Genomic DNA, 16128 nt, shown 5'->3' with positions numbered 1-16128 from the left:
TTGAATCAAAAGAAATGAATTGAATTGAATCCAAAAGGAACTAATCGAATCAAATCGAAAAAACTCGAATAGAATCAAATCGAATCAAAAAGAATCGAATAGATTCGAATAAAAAAGAATCGAATTGAGGGATCCCTGGGTGGCGCAGCGGTTTAGCGCCTGCCTTTGGCCCAGGGCGCGATCCTGGAGACCCGGGATCGAATCCCACATCGGGCTCCCGGTGCATGGAGCCTGCTTCTCCCTCTGCCTGTGTCTCTGCCTCTCTCACTCTCTCTGTGACTATCATAAAAAAAAGAATCGAATTGAATCGTGTTGAAAAAAATCATAAAGAATCAAATCGAAAAGAATCGAATTCCATGTAACGAAAAGATTCGAATTGAAAAGAATCGAATCGAAACAAAAGAATCGAATCGAAACGATATGAATCAAAAAGAATCGAATCAAAACGAATCGAAAAGAAACAAATCAAGTAGAATCTAAAAGAATCGAATCGAATCAAATCGAAAACATTCGAATAGAATTGAATCGAAAAGAATCAAAACGAATCGAACCGAAGAGAATCGATTCGAATCAAAATAAAAAGTATCGTATCAAATCGAATCGAAAAGAATCATATCAAATAGAATCGAAAGAATGGAATCAAATCTAAAACAATCGAATCGAATCGAAAAGAAACTAATTGAACGGAATGGAATCGAAAAGAATACAATGGAATAGAATCGAAAGAAATCGAATAGAATCAATCAAAAAGAATCGAATTGAATTGATCCTAACCAAAATAAGCGAAATGAATCGACTCGAACCGAAAAAAATCAAATCGAAAAGAATCTAATCTCAACGAAAATCATCGAAATGAATAGAATCGAAAAGAATCGAATTGAATCAAATCGAAAAGAATCGAATGGAATCCAATCGAAAAGAATCAAATTGATTCGAATCGAAACAAATTGAATCCAATCGAAAAGAATCTAATTGAATCGAATCGAAAAGAATCGAATTCAATCCAAACGAATCGATTCGAATGGAATAGAAAAGAATAGAATAGAATAGAATCGAAAAGTATCAAATCGAATCGAAAAGAATCGAATCGAAAAGAATTGAATCGAATCGAAAAGAAACGAATCGAACCGAATCAAAAAGAAAACAATCGAATCGAATCAAATACAAAAGAATCGCTTTGAGTAGCATAGAATTGAAAAGAATCGAATCAATCGAATTGAAAACAATCGAATCGAAAAGAATCGAATCAAAAAAAGTCGAATCGAAACGAAAACAATCGAATCGAATCGAATCTAAAAGAATCGTATTGAATTGCATCGAGTCGAAAAGACTCGAATCAAAAAGACTCGAATCGAATTGAATCAAATCGAAAAGAATCTAATAGAAACCACTCGAACAGAATCAAATCGAAATGATTCAAAATGAATCGAATAGAATAGAATCGAAAAAAATCGAAACGAATCGAAACGAATTGAATCGAAGAGAATCGATTAGAATAGAAATGAAAAGAATCGTATTGAATCGAATCGAAAAGAATCAAATCGAATCGAATCGAAAGAATTGAATCAAATCGAAAAGAATCCAATCGAATCGAAAAGAATCGAACTGAATGGAATCAAATCGAAAAGAATCGAATCGAATCGAAAAGAATCGAATCAAATTTAATGGAATCGAAAAGAATCGAATGGAATCGAAAAGAATCGAAATGTAACAAATCAGATCAAATGGAAAAGCATCAAATCGAATTGACAAGAATCGAATCGAATCGAAATGAATCGAATCAAAAAGAATCGAATCGAAAAGAATCGAATTGAAAAGAATCGAATCGAATCGAAAAGACTTGAATCAAATTAAAAATATCAAATCGAATCGAATCGCAAAGAATCGAATTGAAAAGACTCGAATGGAAACGAATCGATTTGAAACGAAAAGAATCGAATCGAATCGAATCGAATTGAATTGAAAGAATCGAATTGAATAGAAAAAAATCGAATAGAAAAGAATCGAATCGTAAAGAAAAGAATCAAATTGAATCAGTCGATTAAATTCTAGTCGAATCCAATCAAAAAGAATGAAATCGAGTCGAATCGAATCGAAAAGAATCGAATCGTATCGACTCGAATCGAAAAGAATCCAATTGCATCATCGAATGGAAAATAATCGAATTGAATAGAATAGAAAAGAATCGAATCGAATCAAATCGAAAACAAACAAATTGAATTGATCGAAAAGAATCGAATTGAATCAAATCGAATCGAAATGAAAGAATCGAATCGATTCAAATAGAAAAGAATCGAATCGAAAAGAATCAAATCGACACGAAAAGAATCGAATCGAATCAAAAAGTATCGAATTGATTCGAAAACATTCGAATCGAAAAGAATCGAATTCAAATAAATCCGATAGAAATGAAAAGAATCTACTCGATTCGAATCCAAAAGAATCGAATCCAAAAGAATCGAATCGAATCCAAAAGAATCGAAATGAATTGAATCAAAAGAAATGAATTGAATTGAATCCAAAAGGAACTAATCGAATCAAATCGAAAAAACTCGAATAGAATCAAATCGAATCAAAAAGAATCGAATAGATTCGAATAAAAAAGAATCGAATTGAGGGATCCCTGGGTGGCGCAGCGGTTTAGCGCCTGCCTTTGGCCCAGGGCGCGATCCTGGAGACCCGGGATCGAATCCCACATCGGGCTCCCGGTGCATGGAGCCTGCTTCTCCCTCTGCCTGTGTCTCTGCCTCTCTCACTCTCTCTGTGACTATCATAAATAAAAGAATCGAATTGAATCCAGTTGAAAAAAATCATAAAGAATCAAATCGAAAAGAATCGAATTCCATGTAACGAAAAGATTCGAATTGAAAAGAATCGAATCGAAACAAAAGAATCGAATCGAATCGACATGAATCAAAAAGAATCGAATCAAAACGAATCGAAAAGAAACAAATCAAGTAGAATCTAAAAGAATCGAATCGAATCCAATCGAAAAAATTCGAATAGAATTGAATCGAAAAGAATCAAAACGAATCGAACCGAAAGAGAATCGATTCGAATCAAAATAAAAAGTATCGTATCAAATCGAATCGAAAAGAATCATATCAAATAGAATCGAAAGAATGGAATCAAATCTAAAACAATCGAATCGAATCGAAAAGAAACTAATTGAACGGAATGGAATCGAAAAGAATACAATGGAATAGAATCGAAAGAAATCGAATAGAATCAAATCAAATCAAAAAGAATCGAATTGAATTGATCCTAACCAAAATAAGCGAAATGAATCGACTCGAACCGAAAAAAATCAAATCGAAAAGAATCTAATCTCAACGAAAATCATCGAAATGAATAGAATCGAAAAGAATCGAATTGAATCAAATCGAAAAGAATCGAATGGAATCCAATCGAAAAGAATCAAATTGATTCGAATCGAAACAAATGGAATCCAATCGAAAAGAATCTAATTGAATCGAATCGAAAAGAATCGAATTCAATCCAAACGAATCGATTCGAATGGAATAGAAAAGAATAGAATAGAATAGAATCGAAAAGTATCAAATCGAATCGAAAAGAATCGAATCGAAAAGAATTGAATCGAATCGAAAAGAAACGAATCGAACCGAATCAAAAAGAAAACAATCGAATCGAATCAAATACAAAAGAATCGCTTTGAGTAGCATAGAATTGAAAAGAATCGAATCAATCGAATTGAAAACAATCGAATCGAAAAGAATCGAATCAAAAAAAGTCGAATCGAAACGAAAACAATCGAATCGAATCGAATCTAAAAGAATCGTATTGAATTGCATCGAGTCGAAAAGACTCGAATCAAAAAGACTCGAATCGAATTGAATCAAATCGAAAAGAATCTAATAGAAACCACTCGAACAGAATCAAATCGAAATGATTCAAAATGAATCGAATAGAATAGAATCGAAAAAAATCGAAACGAATCGAAACGAATTGAATCGAAGAGAATCGATTAGAATAGAAATGAAAAGAATCGTATTGAATCGAATCGAAAAGAATCAAATCGAATCGAATCGAAAGAATTGAATCAAATCGAAAAGAATCCAATCGAATCGAAAAGAATCGAACTGAATGGAATCAAATCGAAAAGAATCGAATCGAATCGAAAAGAATCGAATCAAATTTAATGGAATCGAAAAGAATCGAATGGAATCGAAAAGAATCGAAATGTAACAAATCAGATCAAATGGAAAAGCATCAAATCGAATTGACAAGAATCGAATCGAATCGAAATGAATCGAATCAAAAAGAATCGAATCGAAAAGAATCGAATTGAAAAGAATCGAATCGAATCGAAAAGACTTGAATCAAATTAAAAATATCAAATCGAATCGAATCGCAAAGAATCGAATTGAAAAGACTCGAATGGAAACGAATCGATTTGAAACGAAAAGAATCGAATCGAATCGAATCGAATTGAATTGAAAGAATCGAATTGAATAGAAAAAAATCGAATAGAAAAGAATCGAATCGTAAAGAAAAGAATCAAATTGAATCAGTCGATTAAATTCTAGTCGAATCCAATCAAAAAGAATGAAATCGAGTCGAATCGAATCGAAAAGAATCGAATCGTATCGACTCGAATCGAAAAGAATCCAATTGCATCATCGAATGGAAAATAATCGAATTGAATAGAATAGAAAAGAATCGAATCGAATCAAATCGAAAACAAACAAATTGAATTGATCGAAAAGAATCGAATTGAATCAAATCGAATCGAAATGAAAGAATCGAATCGATTCAAATAGAAAAGAATCGAATCGAAAAGAATCAAATCGACACGAAAAGAATCGAATCGAATCAAAAAGTATCGAATTGATTCGAAAACATTCGAATCGAAAAGAATCGAATTCAAATAAATCCGATAGAAATGAAAAGAATCTACTCGATTCAAATCCAAAAGAATCGAATCCAAAAGAATCGAATCGAATCCAAAAGAATCGAAATGAATTGAATCAAAAGAAATGAATTGAATTGAATCCAAAAGGAACTAATCGAATCAAATCGAAAAAACTCGAATAGAATCAAATCGAATCAAAAAGAATCGAATAGATTCGAATAAAAAAGAATCGAATTGAGGGATCCCTGGGTGGCGCAGCGGTTTAGCGCCTGCCTTTGGCCCAGGGCGCGATCCTGGAGACCCGGGATCGAATCCCACATCGGGCTCCCGGTGCATGGAGCCTGCTTCTCCCTCTGCCTGTGTCTCTGCCTCTCTCACTCTCTCTGTGACTATCATAAATAAAAGAATCGAATTGAATCCAGTTGAAAAAAATCATAAAGAATCAAATCGAAAAGAATCGAATTCCATGTAACGAAAAGATTCGAATTGAAAAGAATCGAATCGAAACAAAAGAATCGAATCGAATCGACATGAATCAAAAAGAATCGAATCAAAACGAATCGAAAAGAAACAAATCAAGTAGAATCTAAAAGAATCGAATCGAATCCAATCGAAAAAATTCGAATAGAATTGAATCGAAAAGAATCAAAACGAATCGAACCGAAAGAGAATCGATTCGAATCAAAATAAAAAGTATCGTATCAAATCAAATCGAAAAGAATCATATCAAATAGAATCGAAAGAATGGAATCAAATCTAAAACAATCGAATCGAATCAAAAAGAATCGAATTGAACGGAATGGAATCGAAAAGAATACAATGGAATAGAATCGAAAGAAATCGAATAGAATCAAATCAAATCAAAAAGAATCGAATTGAATTGATCCTAACCAAAATAAGCGAAATGAATCGACTCGAACCGAAAAAAATCAAATCGAAAAGAATCTAATCTCAACGAAAATCATCGAAATGAATAGAATCGAAAAGAATCGAATTGAATCAAATCGAAAAGAATCGAATGGAATCCAATCGAAAAGAATCAAATTGATTCGAATCGAAACAAATGGAATCCAATCGAAAAGAATCTAATTGAATCGAATCGAAAAGAATCGAATTCAATCAAAACGAATCGATTCGAATGGAATAGAAAAGAATAGAATCGAATAGAATCGAAAAGAATCAAATCGAATCGAAAAGAATCGAATCGAAAAGAATTGAATCGAATCGAAAAGAAACGAATCGACCCGAATCAAAAAGAAAACAATCGAATCGAATCAAATACAAAAGAATCGCTTTGAATAGCATAGAATTGAAAAGAATCGAAACAATCGAATCGAAAAGAATCGAATCAAAAAAAGTCGAATCGAAACGAAAACAATCGAATCGAATCGAATCTAAAAGAATCGTATTGAATTGCATCGAGTCGAAAAGACTCGAATCAAAAAGACTCGAATCGAATTGAATCAAATCGAAAAGAATCTAATAGAAACCACTCGAACAGAATCAAATCGAAATGATTCAAAATGAATCGAATAGAATAGAATCGAAAAAAATCGAAACGAATCGAAACGAATTGAATCGAAGAGAATCGATTAGAATAGAAATGAAAAGAATCGTATTGAATCGAATCGAAAAGAATCAAATCGAATCGAATCGAAAGAATTGAATCAAATCGAAAAGAATCCAATCGAAAAGAATCGAACTGAATGGAATCAAATCGAAAACAATCTAATCGAATCGAAAAGAATCCAATCAAATTTAATGGAATCGAAAAGAATCGAATTGATTCGAAAAGAATCGAAATGAAACAAATCAGATCAAATGGAAAAGAATCAAATCGAATTCAAAACAATCGAATCGAATCGAAATGAATCGAATCAAAAAGAATTGAATCGAAAAGAATCGAATTGAAAAAAATCGAATCGAATCGAAAAGACTCGAATCAAATTAAAAATATCAAATCGAATCGAATCGCAAAGAATCGAATTGAAAAGACTCGAATGGAAACGAATCGATTTGAAACGAAAAGAATCGAATCGAATCGAATGGAATTGAATAGAAAGAATCGAATTGAATAGAAAAAAATCGAATAGAAAAGAATCGAACCGAAAAGAAAAGAATCAAATTGAATTCAGTCGATTAAATTCTAGTCGAATCGAATCAAAAAGAATGAAATCGAGTCGAATCGAATCGAAAAGAATCGAATCGAATCGAAAAGAATCGAATTGAAAAGACTCGAATTGAAACAAATCGATTTGAAACGAAAAGAATCGAATCGAATCGAATCGAATTGAATTGAAAGAATCGAATTGAATAGAAAAAAATCGAATAGAAAAGAATCGAATCGTAAAGAAAAGAATCAAATTGAATCAGTCGATTAAATTCTAGTCGAATCCAATCAAAAAGAATGAAATCGAGTCAAATCGAATCGAAAAGAATCGAATCGAATCGAAATTTATCTAATCAAAAAGAATCGAATCGTATCGACTCGAATCGAAAAGAATCCAATTGCATCATCGAATGGAAAATAATCGAATTGAATAGAATAGAAAAGAATCGAATCGAATCAAATCGAAAAGAATCAAATTGAATTGATCGAAAAGAATCGAATTGAATCAAATCGAATCGAAATGAAAGAATCGAATCGATTCAAATAGAAAAGAATCAAATCGAAAAGAATCAAATCGACACGAAAAGAATCGAATCGAATCAAAAAGTATCGAATTGATTCGAAAACATTCGAATCGAAAAGAATCGAATTCAAATAAATCCGATAGAAATGAAAAGAATCTACTCGATTCGAATCCAAAAGAATCGAATCCAAAAGAATCGAATCGAATCCAAAAGAATCGAAATGAATTGAATCAAAAGAAATGAATTGAATTGAATCCAAAAGGAACTAATCGAATCAAATCGAAAAAACTCGAATAGAATCAAATCGAATCAAAAAGAATCGAATAGATTCGAATAAAAAAGAATCGAATTGAGGGATCCCTGGGTGGCGCAGCGGTTTAGCGCCTGCCTTTGGCCCAGGGCGCGATCCTGGAGACCCGGGATCGAATCCCACATCGGGCTCCCGGTGCATGGAGCCTGCTTCTCCCTCTGCCTGTGTCTCTGCCTCTCTCACTCTCTCTGTGACTATCATAAATAAAAGAATCGAATTGAATCCAGTTGAAAAAAATCATAAAGAATCAAATCGAAAAGAATCGAATTCCATGTAACGAAAAGATTCGAATTGAAAAGAATCGAATCGAAACAAAAGAATCGAATCGAATCGACATGAATCAAAAAGAATCGAATCAAAACGAATCGAAAAGAAACAAATCAAGTAGAATCTAAAAGAATCGAATCGAATCCAATCGAAAAAATTCGAATAGAATTGAATCGAAAAGAATCAAAACGAATCGAACCGAAAGAGAATCGATTCGAATCAAAATAAAAAGTATCGTATCAAATCGAATCGAAAAGAATCATATCAAATAGAATCGAAAGAATGGAATCAAATCTAAAACAATCGAATCGAATCGAAAAGAAACTAATTGAACGGAATGGAATCGAAAAGAATACAATGGAATAGAATCGAAAGAAATCGAATAGAATCAAATCAAATCAAAAAGAATCGAATTGAATTGATCCTAACCAAAATAAGCGAAATGAATCGACTCGAACCGAAAAAAATCAAATCGAAAAGAATCTAATCTCAACGAAAATCATCGAAATGAATAGAATCGAAAAGAATCGAATTGAATCAAATCGAAAAGAATCGAATGGAATCCAATCGAAAAGAATCAAATTGATTCGAATCGAAACAAATTGAATCCAATCGAAAAGAATCTAATTGAATCGAATCGAAAAGAATCGAATTCAATCCAAACGAATCGATTCGAATGGAATAGAAAAGAATAGAATAGAATAGAATCGAAAAGTATCAAATCGAATCGAAAAGAATCGAATCGAAAAGAATTGAATCGAATCGAAAAGAAACGAATCGAACCGAATCAAAAAGAAAACAATCGAATCGAATCAAATACAAAAGAATCGCTTTGAGTAGCATAGAATTGAAAAGAATCGAATCAATCGAATTGAAAACAATCGAATCGAAAAGAATCGAATCAAAAAAAGTCGAATCGAAACGAAAACAATCGAATCGAATCGAATCTAAAAGAATCGTATTGAATTGCATCGAGTCGAAAAGACTCGAATCAAAAAGACTCGAATCGAATTGAATCAAATCGAAAAGAATCTAATAGAAACCACTCGAACAGAATCAAATCGAAATGATTCAAAATGAATCGAATAGAATAGAATCGAAAAAAATCGAAACGAATCGAAACGAATTGAATCGAAGAGAATCGATTAGAATAGAAATGAAAAGAATCGTATTGAATCGAATCGAAAAGAATCAAATCGAATCGAATCGAAAGAATTGAATCAAATCGAAAAGAATCCAATCGAATCGAAAAGAATCGAACTGAATGGAATCAAATCGAAAAGAATCGAATCGAATCGAAAAGAATCGAATCAAATTTAATGGAATCGAAAAGAATCGAATGGAATCGAAAAGAATCGAAATGTAACAAATCAGATCAAATGGAAAAGCATCAAATCGAATTGACAAGAATCGAATCGAATCGAAATGAATCGAATCAAAAAGAATCGAATCGAAAAGAATCGAATTGAAAAGAATCGAATCGAATCGAAAAGACTTGAATCAAATTAAAAATATCAAATCGAATCGAATCGCAAAGAATCGAATTGAAAAGACTCGAATGGAAACGAATCGATTTGAAACGAAAAGAATCGAATCGAATCGAATCGAATTGAATTGAAAGAATCGAATTGAATAGAAAAAAATCGAATAGAAAAGAATCGAATCGTAAAGAAAAGAATCAAATTGAATCAGTCGATTAAATTCTAGTCGAATCCAATCAAAAAGAATGAAATCGAGTCGAATCGAATCGAAAAGAATCGAATCGTATCGACTCGAATCGAAAAGAATCCAATTGCATCATCGAATGGAAAATAATCGAATTGAATAGAATAGAAAAGAATCGAATCGAATCAAATCGAAAACAAACAAATTGAATTGATCGAAAAGAATCGAATTGAATCAAATCGAATCGAAATGAAAGAATCGAATCGATTCAAATAGAAAAGAATCGAATCGAAAAGAATCAAATCGACACGAAAAGAATCGAATCGAATCAAAAAGTATCGAATTGATTCGAAAACATTCGAATCGAAAAGAATCGAATTCAAATAAATCCGATAGAAATGAAAAGAATCTACTCGATTCAAATCCAAAAGAATCGAATCCAAAAGAATCGAATCGAATCCAAAAGAATCGAAATGAATTGAATCAAAAGAAATGAATTGAATTGAATCCAAAAGGAACTAATCGAATCAAATCGAAAAAACTCGAATAGAATCAAATCGAATCAAAAAGAATCGAATAGATTCGAATAAAAAAGAATCGAATTGAGGGATCCCTGGGTGGCGCAGCGGTTTAGCGCCTGCCTTTGGCCCAGGGCGCGATCCTGGAGACCCGGGATCGAATCCCACATCGGGCTCCCGGTGCATGGAGCCTGCTTCTCCCTCTGCCTGTGTCTCTGCCTCTCTCACTCTCTCTGTGACTATCATAAATAAAAGAATCGAATTGAATCCAGTTGAAAAAAATCATAAAGAATCAAATCGAAAAGAATCGAATTCCATGTAACGAAAAGATTCGAATTGAAAAGAATCGAATCGAAACAAAAGAATCGAATCGAATCGACATGAATCAAAAAGAATCGAATCAAAACGAATCGAAAAGAAACAAATCAAGTAGAATCTAAAAGAATCGAATCGAATCCAATCGAAAAAATTCGAATAGAATTGAATCGAAAAGAATCAAAACGAATCGAACCGAAAGAGAATCGATTCGAATCAAAATAAAAAGTATCGTATCAAATCAAATCGAAAAGAATCATATCAAATAGAATCGAAAGAATGGAATCAAATCTAAAACAATCGAATCGAAAAAAAAAAAAAAAAAAAAAAAAAAAAAAAAAAAAAAAAAAAAAAAAAAAAAAATAAAACAATCGAATCGAATCAAAAAGAATCGAATTGAACGGAATGGAATCGAAAAGAATACAATGGAATAGAATCGAAAGAAATCGAATAGAATCAAATCAAATCAAAAAGAATCGAATTGAATTGATCCTAACCAAAATAAGCGAAATGAATCGACTCGAACCGAAAAAAATCAAATCGAAAAGAATCTAATCTCAACGAAAATCATCGAAATGAATAGAATCGAAAAGAATCGAATTGAATCAAATCGAAAAGAATCGAATGGAATCCAATCGAAAAGAATCAAATTGATTCGAATCGAAACAAATGGAATCCAATCGAAAAGAATCTAATTGAATCGAATCGAAAAGAATCGAATTCAATCAAAACGAATCGATTCGAATGGAATAGAAAAGAATAGAATCGAATAGAATCGAAAAGAATCAAATCGAATCGAAAAGAATCGAATCGAAAAGAATTGAATCGAATCGAAAAGAAACGAATCGACCCGAATCAAAAAGAAAACAATCGAATCGAATCAAATACAAAAGAATCGCTTTGAATAGCATAGAATTGAAAAGAATCGAAACAATCGAATCGAAAAGAATCGAATCAAAAAAAGTCGAATCGAAACGAAAACAATCGAATCGAATCGAATCTAAAAGAATCGTATTGAATTGCATCGAGTCGAAAAGACTCGAATCAAAAAGACTCGAATCGAATTGAATCAAATCGAAAAGAATCTAATAGAAACCACTCGAACAGAATCAAATCGAAATGATTCAAAATGAATCGAATAGAATAGAATCGAAAAAAATCGAAACGAATCGAAACGAATTGAATCGAAGAGAATCGATTAGAATAGAAATGAAAAGAATCGTATTGAATCGAATCGAAAAGAATCAAATCGAATCGAATCGAAAGAATTGAATCAAATCGAAAAGAATCCAATCGAAAAGAATCGAACTGAATGGAATCAAATCGAAAACAATCTAATCGAATCGAAAAGAATCCAATCAAATTTAATGGAATCGAAAAGAATCGAATTGATTCGAAAAGAATCGAAATGAAACAAATCAGATCAAATGGAAAAGAATCAAATCGAATTCAAAACAATCGAATCGAATCGAAATGAATCGAATCAAAAAGAATTGAATCGAAAAGAATCGAATTGAAAAAAATCGAATCGAATCGAAAAGACTCGAATCAAATTAAAAATATCAAATCGAATCGAATCGCAAAGAATCGAATTGAAAAGACTCGAATGGAAACGAATCGATTTGAAACGAAAAGAATCGAATCGAATCGAATGGAATTGAATAGAAAGAATCGAATTGAATAGAAAAAAATCGAATAGAAAAGAATCGAACCGAAAAGAAAAGAATCAAATTGAATTCAGTCGATTAAATTCTAGTCGAATCGAATCAAAAAGAATGAAATCGAGTCGAATCGAATCGAAAAGAATCGAATCGAATCGAAAAGAATCGAATTGAAAAGACTCGAATTGAAACAAATCGATTTGAAACGAAAAGAATCGAATCGAATCGAATCGAATTGAATTGAAAGAATCGAATTGAATAGAAAAAAATCGAATAGAAAAGAATCGAATCGTAAAGAAAAGAATCAAATTGAATCAGTCGATTAAATTCTAGTCGAATCCAATCAAAAAGAATGAAATCGAGTCAAATCGAATCGAAAAGAATCGAATCGAATCGAAATTTATCTAATCAAAAAGAATCGAATCGTATCGACTCGAATCGAAAAGAATCCAATTGCATCATCGAATGGAAAATAATCGAATTGAATAGAATAGAAAAGAATCGAATCGAATCAAATCGAAAAGAATCAAATTGAATTGATCGAAAAGAATCGAATTGAATCAAATCGAATCGAAATGAAAGAATCGAATCGATTCAAATAGAAAAGAATCAAATCGAAAAGAATCAAATCGACACGAAAAGAATCGAATCGAATCAAAAAGTATCGAATTGATTCGAAAACATTCGAATCGAAATGAATCGAATCCGATCGAAATGAAAAGAATCTACTCGATTCGAATCCAAAAGAATCGAATCGAATCAAAAAGAATCGAATTGAATTGAATCAAAAGAAATGAATTGAATTGAATCCAAAAGGAACTAATCGAATCAAATCGAATAGAATCAAATCGAATTAAAAAGAATCGAATAGATTCGAATAAAAAAGAATCGAATTGAGGGATCCCTGGGTGGCGCAGCGGTTTAGCGCCTGCCTTTGGCCCAGGGCGCGATCCTGGAGACCCGGGATCGAATCCCACATCGGGCTCCCGGTGCATGGAGCCTGCTTCTCCCTCTGCCTGTGTCTCTGCCTCTCTCACTCTCTCTGTGACTATCATAAAAAAAAGAATCGAATTGAATCGTGTTGAAAAAAATCATAAAGAATCAAATCGAAAAGAATCGAATTCCATGTAACGAAAAGATTCGAATTGAAAAGAATCGAATCGAAACAAAAGAATCGAATCGAATCGACATGAATCAAAAAGAATCGAATCAAAACGAATCGAAAAGAAACAAATCAAGTAGAATCTAAAAGAATCGAATCGAATCCAATCGAAAACATTCGAATAGAATTGAATCGAAAAGAATCAAAACGAATCGAACCGAAAGAGAATCGATTCGAATCAAAATAAAAAGTATCGTATCAAATCGAATCGAAAAGAATCATATCAAATAGAATCGAAAGAATGGAATCAAATCTAAAACAATCGAATCGAATCGAAAAGAATCGAATTGAACGGAATGGAATCGAAAAGAATACAATGGAATAGAATCGAAAGAAATCGAATAGAATCAAATCAAAAAGAATCGAATTGAATTGATCCTAACCAAAATAAGCGAAATGAATCGACTCGAACCGAAAAAAATCAAATCGAAAAGAATCTAATCTCAACGAAAATCATCGAAATGAATAGAATTGAAAAGAATCGAATTGAATCAAATCGAAAAGAATCGAATGGAATCCAATCGAAAAGAATCAAATTGATTCGAATCGAAACAAATTGAATCCAATCGAAAAGAATCTAATTGAATCGAATCGAAAAGAATCGAATTCAATCCAAACGAATCGATTCGAATGGAATAGAAAAGAATAGAATAGAATAGAATCGAAAAGTATCAAATCGAATCGAAAAGAATCGAATCGAAAAGAATTGAATCGAATCGAAAAGAAACGAATCGAACCGAATCAAAAAGAAAACAATCGAATCGAATCAAATACAAAAGAATCGCTTTGAGTAGCATAGAATTGAAAAGAATCGAATCAATCGAATTGAAAACAATCGAATCGAAAAGAATCGAATCAAAAAAAGTCGAATCGAAACGAAAACAATCGAATCGAATCGAATCTAAAAGAATCGTATTGAATTGCATCGAGTCGAAAAGACTCGAATCAAAAAGACTCGAATCGAATTGAATCAAATCGAAAAGAATCTAATAGAAACCACTCGAACAGAATCAAATCGAAATGATTCAAAATGAATCGAATAGAATAGAATCGAAAAAAATCGAAACGAATCGAAACGAATTGAATCGAAGAGAATCGATTAGAATAGAAATGAAAAGAATCGTATTGAATCGAATCGAAAAGAATCAAATCGAATCGAATCGAAAGAATTGAATCAAATCGAAAAGAATCCAATCGAATCGAAAAGAATCGAACTGAATGGAATCAAATCGAAAAGAATCGAATCGAATCGAAAAGAATCGAATCAAATTTAATGGAATCGAAAAGAATCGAATGGAATCGAAAAGAATCGAAATGTAACAAATCAGATCAAATGGAAAAGCATCAAATCGAATTGACAAGAATCGAATCGAATCGAAATGAATCGAATCAAAAAGAATCGAATCGAAAAGAATCGAATTGAAAAGAATCGAATCGAATCCAAAAGACTTGAATCAAATTAAAAATATCAAATCGAATCGAATCGCAAAGAATCGAATTGAAAAGACTCGAATGGAAACGAATCGATTTGAAACGAAAAGAATCGAATCGAATCGAATCGAATTGAATTGAAAGAATCGAATTGAATAGAAAAAAATCGAATAGAAAAGAATCGAATCGTAAAGAAAAGAATCAAATTGAATCAGTCGATTAAATTCTAGTCGAATCCAATCAAAAAGAATGAAATCGAGTCGAATCGAATCGAAAAGAATCGAATCGTATCGACTCGAATCGAAAAGAATCCAATTGCATCATCGAATGGAAAATAATCGAATTGAATAGAATAGAAAAGAATCGAATCGAATCAAATCGAAAACAAACAAATTGAATTGATCGAAAAGAATCGAATTGAATCAAATCGAATCGAAATGAAAGAATCGAATCGATTCAAATAGAAAAGAATCGAATCGAAAAGAATCAAATCGACACGAAAAGAATCGAATCGAATCAAAAAGTATCGAATTGATTCGAAAACATTCGAATCGAAAAGAATCGAATTCAAATAAATCCGATAAAATGAAAAGAATCTACTCGATTCGAATCCAAAAGAATCGAATCCAAAAGAATCGAATCGAATCCAAAAGAATCGAATTGAATTGAATCAAAAGAAATGAATTGAATTGAATCCAAAAGGAACTAATCGAATCAAATCGAAAAAACTCGAATAGAATCAAATCGAATCAAAAAGAATCGAATAGATTCGAATAAAAAAGAATCGAATTGAGGGATCCCTGGGTGGCGCAGCGGTTTAGCGCCTGCCTTTGGCCCAGGGCGCGATCCTGGAGACCCGGGATCGAATCCCACATCGGGCTCCCGGTGCATGGAGCCTGCTTCTCCCTCTGCCTGTGTCTCTGCCTCTCTCACTCTCTCTGTGACTATCATAAAAAAAAGAATCGAATTGAATCGTGTTGAAAAAAATCATAAAGAATCAAATCGAAAAGAATCGAATTCCATGTAACGAAAAGATTCGAATTGAAAAGAATCGAATCGAAACAAAAGAATCGAATCGAAACGATATGAATCAAAAAGAATCGAATCAAAACGAATCGAAAAGAAACAAATCAAGTAGAATCTAAAAGAATCGAATCGAATCAAATCGAAAACATTCGAATAGAATTGAATCGAAAAGAATCAAAACGAATCGAACCGAAGAGAATCGATTCGAATCAAAATAAAAAGTATCGTATCAAATCGAATCGAAAAGAATCATATCAAATAGAATC

This window comes from Canis aureus, chromosome 36 (genome assembly GCF_053574225.1).
Source record: "Canis aureus isolate CA01 chromosome 36, VMU_Caureus_v.1.0, whole genome shotgun sequence".
NCBI lineage: Eukaryota > Metazoa > Chordata > Mammalia > Carnivora > Canidae > Canis > Canis aureus.
The sequence above is the reverse complement of the archived record's forward strand: the minus strand, read 5'-3'. Positions refer to the sequence as shown.